This window comes from Petromyzon marinus, chromosome 23, assembly GCF_048934315.1.
Source record: "Petromyzon marinus isolate PM22_M1 ecotype Great Lakes invasive population chromosome 23, UKy_Petmar_22M1.pri1.0, whole genome shotgun sequence".
NCBI lineage: Eukaryota > Metazoa > Chordata > Hyperoartia > Petromyzontiformes > Petromyzontidae > Petromyzon > Petromyzon marinus.
Window position 1 is genome coordinate 14,234,211 of NC_133689.1, and position 10,978 is coordinate 14,245,188.

At 44.1% G+C, this 10,978-nt stretch overlaps 1 long non-coding RNA gene across 1 annotated transcript; it reads right to left on the reverse strand.

The window, feature by feature from the left end:
- Positions 1–453: 453 nt before the first annotated feature.
- LOC116945291 (uncharacterized) lies at positions 454–10,686 on the reverse strand. The gene is made up of 4 exons (XR_004403219.2): positions 10,162–10,686; positions 8,422–8,486; positions 7,102–7,166; positions 454–3,239 (listed from the first exon to the last, which is right to left on the reverse strand). It is a non-coding gene; the product is annotated as an uncharacterized LOC116945291 (long non-coding RNA).
- Positions 10,687–10,978: the final 292 nt, after the last annotated feature.

Sequence of the window (10,978 nt, forward strand, 5' to 3'; positions counted from 1 at the left end):
ACAGGCTAGTGGAGCAAGAGAGAGTTAGCTCGGATTAGCAGGCTAGCAGAGCAAGAGAGGGAGATTTCGCGAGAGAAGTACGTGGCATGGAACATGAGGAGCATCCGTGTCGTATGCTTCGAATAAAGTGACACAGGAGAAAAATAAGTTGTCCGCGTGAATAAACACCACTACACTAGTAAAGCACAAGTGTATAGTGAAATGTATAGTAGTGTATCGTGTAGTGTATATTATAGTGTAGTGTATAGTGTAGTGTATCATTAGGTATACTATACTAGTACAGCATACCCATGTGTTGGATAGTAAATTCACAACATTTACAATTTGAGTAAGACGTTTCGCCAGCTGATGATGCCAGTTATTGGTGGTGGGTTTAACGAAACATTTATGTTTACGTAATCTAACCTAAAACAACCCCCCTATTTCGATTTAAAGCTTTCGTGACTGCAGGGATTCATCTTCTTGGTTCTTTCGGTAATGTTATGTAGAAATGAAATAAAATAATAAAAATAAAACATAATAAAATCAAAATTATCACGACGTCTACAAGAAAGCTACCCATACGGATGCTTACTTAAAACCGGATTCCCACTACCATCCATCCCAGAAGCATTCTCTCATCAAGACTCTATACCATAGAGCCCAATGCATTTCCGACCAGGAACACATTGCCAGTGAACTCAAACACGTACACCAGGCTCTCAGAGCTAATGGTTACTCCGACTACACAATCCGCAAAGCCATTACTCCAACCATGAAGAAGGATCCTCTTGAGGAGCCATTCAAAACCATCACCTTACCCTACATTGCGGGGGTCACAAAAAAAGATCTCCAAAATCTTGAATAAACACAAGATCCAGGTCCGATTCAACACAGTACATAAAATCCGTGATCTGTTTCCGTCTGTAAAATATGTGGTTCCAGACATACAGTACCCGGGCGTCTAAAAACTAAGTTGCCTCTGTGGTAGCAGCTACATTGGAGAAACCAAACGACATATCTCGGACCGCATCCGTGAACATAAAGCATACTTGAAACATGGTAGGACGAACACCTCAGCCGTGGCAGATCACTGTTATAATTCAGTGAGCTCACATGACATTGACTTCTCCAAGACGGAGGTTCTCTGCAAGCCATCCGGCTGTCATGAGAGATTCGTTCATGAGGCTATCCACATATACAACACAGAGACAATTTCAAACGAGAAGATGGATTCTGGCTTAGTAACCATTGGAAAGACGTTATAAACCATTTCGGTTCTTGATTGATTGTATTTTACGGTGACTTTCAGACCGCAGTCCATTCGCTGGCACTGCCTCTTAGTACCTTTCACACGACGGTCAATAGTATAGTTTATAGCATTTTGTATAATTGTAGTGGAGTAGGAAGGTGCGTAGTGCAAACAGGGTGATTGCATTAAAACAAAGACAGTACGGGTTATGTTGGGTCAGCCTGTTGCGAAGGCGAAGTCAGTACGGGTCATATTGGGTCAACCAGGTGTGGTGGCTGGGACGAAGAGGTTATGTTAGGACAATTAAGCTGGGGGAGCCACGGCTGTGATTGGTTGGTGTTGTTGTCGAGGCTGGAGTGGCGTCTTGAAGTCTGGCGAGGTAACAGGTGGAGGGGCTCGCGGAGCGTCGTTGGGACGTGGGTTAATTAATTGGGGTGTAATGAGAGCGGGGATAAATTGGGGAGACGTGAGGAGAAAGGGGAGTTGGAGTCGGGGGCTGGACGAGGCAAGATGTGGAGCAGCTGAGGAGACAGAGATTGGAGACGGAGTTTGGAGACGGAGTTTGGAGACAGCGTGGGAACAAGAGAGAGTGTAACGATAGCGGAGCTGAAGAAGAGAAGCAGTTAGCAGTGGAGAGAGCGTAACGGTAGCAGAGCTAAAGAGACGAAGTAGCTAGCAGTGGAGAGAGTATAGCGACCTTGATAGCTGAGAGCAGAGACGAAGTAGTTAGCAGTGGAGAGAGCATAGCGACGGTGATAGCGGAGAGCAGAGACGAAGTAGTTAGCAGTGGAGAGAGCATAGCGACGATGATAGCGGAGAGCGGAGACGAAGAAGTTAGCGGTGGAGTAAGCGCAGTGATAGTGGGGAGTGGAGAGACAAAGGTGGCGAGCGAGTCGAGTGAAGCACGGCGAGCGAGCCGTGGCGACAGGGATACTGTGGAATATTGAGGACATGCGGAGAGTTGTAAATAAAGCAGTGTTCGAAGAAAGACAAAAGTTGTCCGAGTGAAATCGAACACTACGTAATAATAAATAGTATAACAGTGTAATGTTTAACATAATTCATAAGGAAATATATAGTACCGTAATTGTATAGTGAATATACAGCAGTGTGGTATACAGTAGGGTTGGTAGAACAATACATAGTGTAATACTACAAGTCTAATATTTTATAGTATAAAGTATAGGGTAGTGTATAGTAACGCATTGTATACTTCAAGGGTGGGGTTTGTCTATGGCAGTGTATATTACGGTGTATAGTCGTGTAATTTAGAAAAAGTTTAGTTGGAGGCATATCAATATAATGCATAATGTTAGAGCTTACATTGGTTTGTGTATACGATATTATACAATGTAGTTTAGATTGGAAGGTATAATATTGTAATGTATAGTAGTCTAGTTTATAGCATAGTTATAACGCAACACAGGACAGAGCAGAGCACCGTGGCTGTTTCCTACTCTCCCCCCTGCTCCGTTCCGAACATAGATTGACTCGTCCGTCTGAACAAAGCTCGTCGCTCCCCGTAGTGCTAATCCCTCATACTAACATCATGCTAATCCCCCAGTTACATGCTAATTTCTGACTTTAACATCCTGCTAATCCAACACATTAACACAGCTACTGTTGATATGTAAACTCCTTTGTCAAGTCACTCTGTTCCCCCCACACAGCTTAAAAGACGCTGCCAAGCTTGGCAGTGTTCACTCAAGCGCTGTCTTCCCAACAGTCTTGTTTCTTCACCTGAGGAAGGCTACTTGTGTTGTCGCCGAAACGTCGTGATAATTTTATTTTGTTATTATTTTTATTATTTTATTTACATTCTACGTGACTTTACCGAAAGAACCAAGAAGATGAATCCCTGCAGTCACAAAAGCTTTAAATCGAAGATCAACCTGTACCTCTTTCCATTTAAGATTGCAAGTGAAGGTGATGAAGAGATCGGGCCTGCCATATTGACTGATATAGGTCATGGCATCTTGAGTCCTCTCATGCATGTATCTTGGTCCACCTGTGAAGGATAAAGGCAAAATAACTAATCTCCCCACATACTGAGCGTTTGCATCTCTGTCAGCATTGATAGCATCCCTGAGATGAGTATACTGTTCTACACGCAGGTGTTTTTGATCGAGTCGAATGGAAAGAAGGCGCTCACTCTCAGTTTTGGCATACTCATCGACAACATACTGGTGAAAGAGGTTGGAGCACCTTAGTATGTGGTTTCCTCCTCTGTGAATTATCATTAAGGAATATAAGTCTTTAGAGGATACAGTTTTGTGAGGATCAATTAGTCCCGTAGCTTTGATATTTTGAGGTATCTGGACGTGGTAGCCATCTTGTCCTTGCCACAGAATAATGGGATATTGTAGGGCATCTTATGCTTTTCTAGATTTAAAGCTTTCGTGACTGCTAGGATCCATACTCTTTGGTTCTATTGGGTAAAGTCACGTAGGTGAAAATAAAATTACAAAAAATCACGACGTTTCGGCCACAACACAAGCGGCCTTCATCAGGTGAAGGGACGAGACTGGAGGACAGCACTGGAGTGGGAGAAGCCACGCTTAGATCACCACCTTTAAGCTGTGTGAGAAAAAAAACACCAAGCGCCTTGACAAAGGAATTAGCATATAATTTAGCATTGAAATGGCTCATTGAAATAGCTAAGTTAAAGCATACACATCCTTAGAGGTACCCCTTGACAAAGGAATTAGCATAGAATTTAGCATTGAAATAGCTGAGTGATTAGCTTGTAAATGGTCACAGAAATAGCTATGTTAAAGTCAGAGCATATACATTCACCGAGGTACCTAGTACTCATCAAAAAGGAGAATTTAGCTAAACACAACCACGCTCAGAAAGCGGACCTTTAAACTGTGTGCGAGCAAACAAGGTGTTCTGACAAAGAAATTAGCATAAAGATTAGCATTTGATTGGCGGATTTTAGGAAAGAGGTGGTGTACGTGCCGTTTGGCGCGGGGGGGGGGGGGGAAGGGGGGGAGGGGGAGTTTACCTATTGATGGTGTGAAAAGGGAATTTATAAGAGCTGCGAAAGTTTGGGGTACCACTACTTGAAAAATATACTGTACCATTGAAATTAGTTTAATGTTAAGTTCGATTTAGAACATCTATCCAATGGTTGCTTAATTTTAAACCATCCTCTCGGTTGAAATTGTGTCTGTTTGTAGATCTGAATTGCTTCATGAACAAATCTCTGATAAAAGCCCGTGGGTTTGCAAAGAACCTTGGTATCGGAGAAAATTATATCGTAATTTTCTCCGATACCAAGGTTCTTTGCAAACCCACGGGCTTTATCATAGATTTGTTCATGAAGCAATTCAGATCTACAAACACAGACACAATTTCAACCGAGAGGATGGTTTCAAATTAAGCAACCATTGGAAAGATGTTCTTAATCGAACTAAACATTAAACAAATTTCAATGGTACAGTATATTTTTCAAGTAGTGGTACCCCAAACTTTCGCAGCTCTTATAAATTCCCTTTTCACACCATCAATAGGTAAACTCCCCCCCCCCCCCCCCCCCCCCGCGCCAAACGGCACGTACACCACCTCTTTCCTAAAATCCGCCAATCAAATGCTAATCTTTATGCTAATTTCTTTGTCAGAACACCTTGTTTGCTCGCACACAGTTTAAAGGTCCGCTGTCTGAGCGTGGTTGTGTTTCGCTAAATTCTCCTGTTTGATGAGTACTAGGTACCTCGGTGAATGTATATGCTCTGACTTTAACATACCTATTTCTGTGACCAGTTACAAGCTAATCACTCAGCTATTTCAATGCTAAATTCTATGCTAATTCCTTTGTCAAGGGGTACCTCTGCGGATGTGTATACTTTAACTTAGCTATTTCAATGAGCCATTTCAATGATAATTATATGCTAATTCCTTTGTCAAGGCGCTTGGTGTTTTTCTTCTCACACAGCTTAAAGGTGGTGATCTAAGCGTGGCTTCTCCCACTCCAGCGCTGTCCTCCAGACAGTCTCGTCCCTTCACCTGATGAAGGCCGTTTGTGTTGTGGCCGAAACGTCGTGATTTTTTGTTATTTTATCTTCATCTTATGCTTTGTTTGTGTCCGGAATTAGCTTGATGGTGTTTTCTTGGTTTCGAAGCACAATGTCTCTATTACCATGTTCCTCACCCACCGTAATAACAGCAACCTCACCACAAGTTGGGGCATTGAACCTCCGCGCATGCTCCCCAATTGGGACCTTGGATGCACTGATGACAACCTGATAATCATGTGAGGTTACTTGTTGTGCTACATGTTTGAAACTTGAAATCAATAAATTGTCTTGGTTGAGCATCCCTTGGAGTTAGAGGACAATTTCGAGTCTTGCACCAGGAATATTGCTGCAGCGCTGGTCGCCTTGCTGACCGTCATCTCCCATGAAGTATATCTGAAGAAACTTTGGCTTTTCGCCAGTCAGTGGGTGAATGGATCCGATTTGATGATATACTTGTCCCTGAACCTTGAATGTTGGCATTAAACCTGGCTCCACTATCTCCTTAGTCGCACCAAATGAAGTAATTTGAAAGCATGAATTGTACTTCCTGATGTTGGTGAGAAAGTGATTAGACTCAGGGGTATGACCAGATACCAAGGATTTAAGTGGCTCAGGGGGCGTCTGCACAAGGCAAAGTTTTACTTTGCTATCACTGCAGGACATTCCCTTGGACTCTGATTTCCATTTTTTTGCACAACAATCCGTGCAAGTAATTTACATACAGCCTAATATGGCCATCGATTGATAATCGATATCTGGTTGGTAAATCAAAGCTGCTCTGTTCCATTCCGGGTGATTTGCTCTTGTTTTAGATGCAGCAGCATGACGGACTTGTGTTATGCGTGCCATTTGGTGATGTGTTTCGTCAGTTCAGTTTCAGTTTTAGTTCAGTTTTTTTATAGCCCTGTGAGCCATTCGGCTCTTGAATCGGGTGCAACCACAACAATAAATAAACACGAACAAGAAAAACATCTTAAAGTGACTATGTGACTGTGCAAACAGAAAATCCATGAAAAAAACAGCAAAATATTCCTGAAAAAAGCACCGTACACCAACGCTGTGTGCAAAAAAATCCCAGTGGGATGCAAGTAAAACAACAACAACCACCACCACAAGAAAACTTAGATTAAGGCCATCAGTTTAACTCCGTACTACAACAAAACAAACATGTCCAAACCAAAACACTTTTCGAAATCACCAAAAATATGAAGCCAAAATTGCAACGTAACAGTCAGCCTGTGCTGCTGCACTGTTTGTGCGGTCCCTTGTTTGACGAGATGCACGATGTTCAGGGTTTACTTCAAGCCATGCTGCTGCAGCGCTGTGCGGTCCCTGGCTTGTCAAGATGCACGATGTGCATGGTTTTCTTCAATCCTTGTGGCTGCAGTGGCTGTTCGGTCCGTGGCTTGTCGAGATGTACGATATTCAGGAATATTGGCAACCCGTGGTGCTGCAGTGCATGTGCGGTTTCTGGCTTGCCGAGATACACTCTGTTGAGGATTGACGTCTGCTTGGCCAGCAGCAGTAGTTGTGTTGTCAGTAACTTGTTGTAGTGCACGCTGGGCTTCAGGTCCTGGAGGCTGTGCTGCTGAGGTGCCTTCGTAGTTTGTTAGAGAAAGGTGCTGCTCCTGCAATGTTTGTTGAGCGTGGCACAGCACGACTCTCTTTGTGTGTGTGTTTTTTTGTAGGAGAGTGTATTTTTTTTCCCTTTTAGGCATTTTGTGTGCGAATGTGAATGAATGCGAAGCATAGAATATGTATTATGAGCAGATAAGTGACCAGGAACCTAAAACGTGTGTAAGCAAAATATTTAGTCGGGTCCCCGGACGGCGCCACTGCAGCGTTGCTCACCTCGACCACGGCTGCTTGGACAATCTTCATCTGGCTCGTGTCCTCCAGGCGGCTCCTCTGCTGGTCTGCAATTTTGTCGACACACAAAAGACGCGGCCATCACGTTGAGACGTAATTTTAATGCACGCACACTGTGCTGCGTGTGGGCGTGGGGTGTGTATATAGAACGGGTAGTGTAGCGGTTAATGCGGCACACTAATTACCCGGAAACCTGAGTTAGAGACATGATCACGTCCGACAGCGGTGGCGAATCTATAAAGCGTTCTGGGGCCTCCCCCCAAATTTGTAGCTATTGCGGTGTGTAAACATCGGCAATGGAGAGACAAAGGCGGGCGGGCTTGGTGTTGGGCACCACCCCCCTGTGTGCCGTGTGCGTCTTAATAGTTGCTGGCAGCACGGCCCTATGCCTTAGTGTCTCCAGTGGCAGTGTTTACGCAGCACGTAAGGTACTCATGATAGGCTGAGTCGACATAGGGGAGGCTCAGGACAGTTTAACAAAATGTTCTTTGATGTTGTGTGTGAGCAGTAATGTGGTTGGGGTTGCCGGGTGGGTGCTGCAGCGTGCTTTCCATAATGCTATTGACGCACAGACACATCAATTGTCTTAGACACACATCTACTGGCACACATGTACATGGAGTCGCACACACACATCGACTAACAAACACGCAAACTGAGAGTTGCACGTACACATAAAAAATGTTTAAGGAAGCAAACGTATTTATGTAGCATTGGGCGTGACCTGACTGAAAGAGTAAAGGAATAAAATAATGGGAAGGAAGTAGATGAGTCATATTATTTGTTTGAAGAAAGCGGGAAGTGTAAGTGCAAAAATTCTGAAGAAAATAAAGGTAGCATGGTAACATAATGAGATGCGCACATATTAACCCAAATAACATGTTGCTGAGAATCTTAGGTTACTGAGGGTGCAATTGTGAAAAAGGTGCTAATGAAACATGAAGCATTATATAGAAGCTTACAAAAGAGCAGTGTTTAAAAAAGTACAGTTGGAATTGTGAATAAGCGCAATGTAAAAAGAAAGGTAAAGAGATGTGCTTAGTGGGTGGTAAATGTGCTGTAATGCCCTGAAGAAAAGAAAGGCGATTGTCCCTGCAACTTATGTGCAGTGACAATGACAGTGATAGAAAAACGTAATGTAGGTATTAGAAATGTAGAAACTGTGCACAGGAGATATTGCTGGACATACAAAAAGAAGCAACTGGGTGAGAAATGCAAAAACTGAGAAATATTATGGCAATGATGAATGAATATCGAAAACATCAGTGTTGAAGATGTGAGCAACATAGACGCGATGCTCACCTCGTGCACGTCCGCCAGTATGATCGTCTGCCCGCCCACGTGCTCCAGTCGGTCCCTCAGCTGCTCTGCAACAGTGGCGGCACACAGAGCATGCGGCCCTCGCGTCGGGACGTCATTAGCACACACGCACTCGGCGCTGCGTGTGTGTGTGGTGGTTAGCGTGGCGCGCAACGAACGTGCCAAGTTATTTGAGATTGTTGGTCAGGGCCGACAGCGGTGATGGGAATGTAAAGCGATCGTGGGCCTCCCCTAGTGCGACTCAGCGTTAAATGCAATAGCTGTAGCGGTGTGTAACCATCGTCAATGGGGAGTCAATGGCGGGCGGCCGTGGTGTTGGCCACCCACCCCCTGGTGTGCCGTAGCCGTCTTTATAGGTGGTCATTAACAGCACTTTGTGCAACAGTAAATAAAGTGAAAGGGTGGGGGGAGGGGTGTTTTTGTTGTCTGAATATATATGGAGGGAGAGATATATATGGTGTAGCGCGAGCCGTCAGTTATGCAAGTGTGGTCGGAAGGTGTGAAACATACAAAGACGCATATCCCCCATAGTGGCGTAACAGGTTGCTGGGGCAAGGGCAGTTAGCGAGTGTCAGCTATGAAGGGCGGAAAGGCGCACGCGCGTGCGGGCGTCCAGCAGTGGCGATGATTACAAAGGTATGAGGTACTCATGAGAGGGTGAGTGGACGTAGGGGAGGCTGAGGATAGTTTAATAGAATCGGTATCGTTGTTGGCCATGAGGGGGAATGTAACTCTGTTGTGTGGGTGTGTGGTGCAGCGTAAACACATCCGAATTGTAATGGTATGAAAGCTAATGATAATTTGTAATAGTGGACAGTACGTAACGTAAGGCACAGAGGCGAGTAATAAATGAAAGGCAGCCGTTTGCAAGCAATGAAAAAAGGAGAATGTGATGCCGGCATGTGTAGTAAAAATGATGGCGAGTGCAAGATTAGAAGACAATGAAGGTGCGTAGTTAATTAAGTGTATGTGACACCTGCAAGAATGAACAGATGCACAAAAAAAGGTAATCGGAAAAACATGATTCTAGTGATAAATCACCATACAGAGGGGGCTAGTGTGGTAAAGGTGGAGCGGAGCACGATAGAGCTGCGTTGGTAAAAATGGAAAGAGCTGGATTATCCTAAACTGACACATCTAATAAGAAGACGAAAGTGCAGGTGAATGAGGAGATCATGCAAAACTTCATGTAATGCATTGTCCGTGTGGTAATTTTTGTAATTGCGCTGATGGTGATGATAATGAGACAGGCATAAGCATGCAGTGAGACACACATAGGCACGCAAGTAAATATGTATGTAATTCAACGTGAAGAGATGGCACTTGTGTGAAATGTACGTGACGTTAGTGAAAGGTGGGAGGAATAAATGAAAGGCAGGCCCTCGTTAATGAAGTTAAAATGGTGGAGAGTTTGTCCGCCATTTTGTTTTAAGAAACATCGGCGAGGGCAAGTGTGAATGAGTGTAAGTAATATCGAAAGTGAAGCATATGTAACCTGTATAAATGAGATGGCCACCCAGTGAGCGCAACGGACATTAGGTGATTGATTAAACGGCGTACACAGGGGGCGAGTATGTTGGAATAGAGTAATAAATGGCTGTAGGAAAATAATCTAATGTAAATATTGAGAAGTAATGGAAGTGAAAATGTAAATGAGAATTAAAATAAGCATGTATGGATGCAAAGTGAATAATGCTTTAAAGTGAAATGTGTGCGACTTACCTTGTAGAGTGTGCAGGCTATTAAAACAGGATACACACCTCCGGCGATGGGGCGTGTGGGATTAACTGTGCGAGCATTGTGCGCATGCGCAGCTGATGACGTCCCGGGCCGAGGTGCGATGGAAATAAATAGATAACCGCTATTTTAATTATTTTGAAGGTGAGTGACAGGAAAGCGGCAGAGCGCTTGTCCACCGCGGGGCTTACGGCGTGCTGCCTGGCAAATTTGGTTTGACATATACCCCATGGTTTTAGAGCCAAATCCCTTGCGTGCGTGTGCAGACAGACAGATGGACAGACAGATGGACAGACAAAAAATGACATAGGTTAGATGAAATGAGTCGGACGACTGGCTACTTGGAGCCTCTTTATTGAAGACACAGTGACTACACTAGACCCGGACTTGGCTCTTCAAGTCGAAGCTCGTTCCTTCCCTTGACCATCACCCCTCCTCGTGCTATCTCCTTTCACGCTCCTCGAGACCTTCCCCTTCTCTCTCTCTTGAACTTTCCTGTCCTTGTTTTCCCTCAGCTAATCATCATCCTTCTTCTCTAACAGACTCTCGATATTATTTCAAACACTTTTTCCTACAATATCTTTAAAGCCTCCAGACCGATCCTTGTGGAGGCCTCTTTCAGTCAATCAGAGACCTTGCTTATTATCAAATAGGCCGTTAGGCTGCACTGTTGGCATGCGATTATTTTAGGTCTTTATACAAAAAAAATGTATACATATGTAGTGTCTGCAAAAATTACTCACACTGTCACGTAACAAGTCACCTGCTTACACTTTATTCACCTGTTCTTGCACCAGTTGTA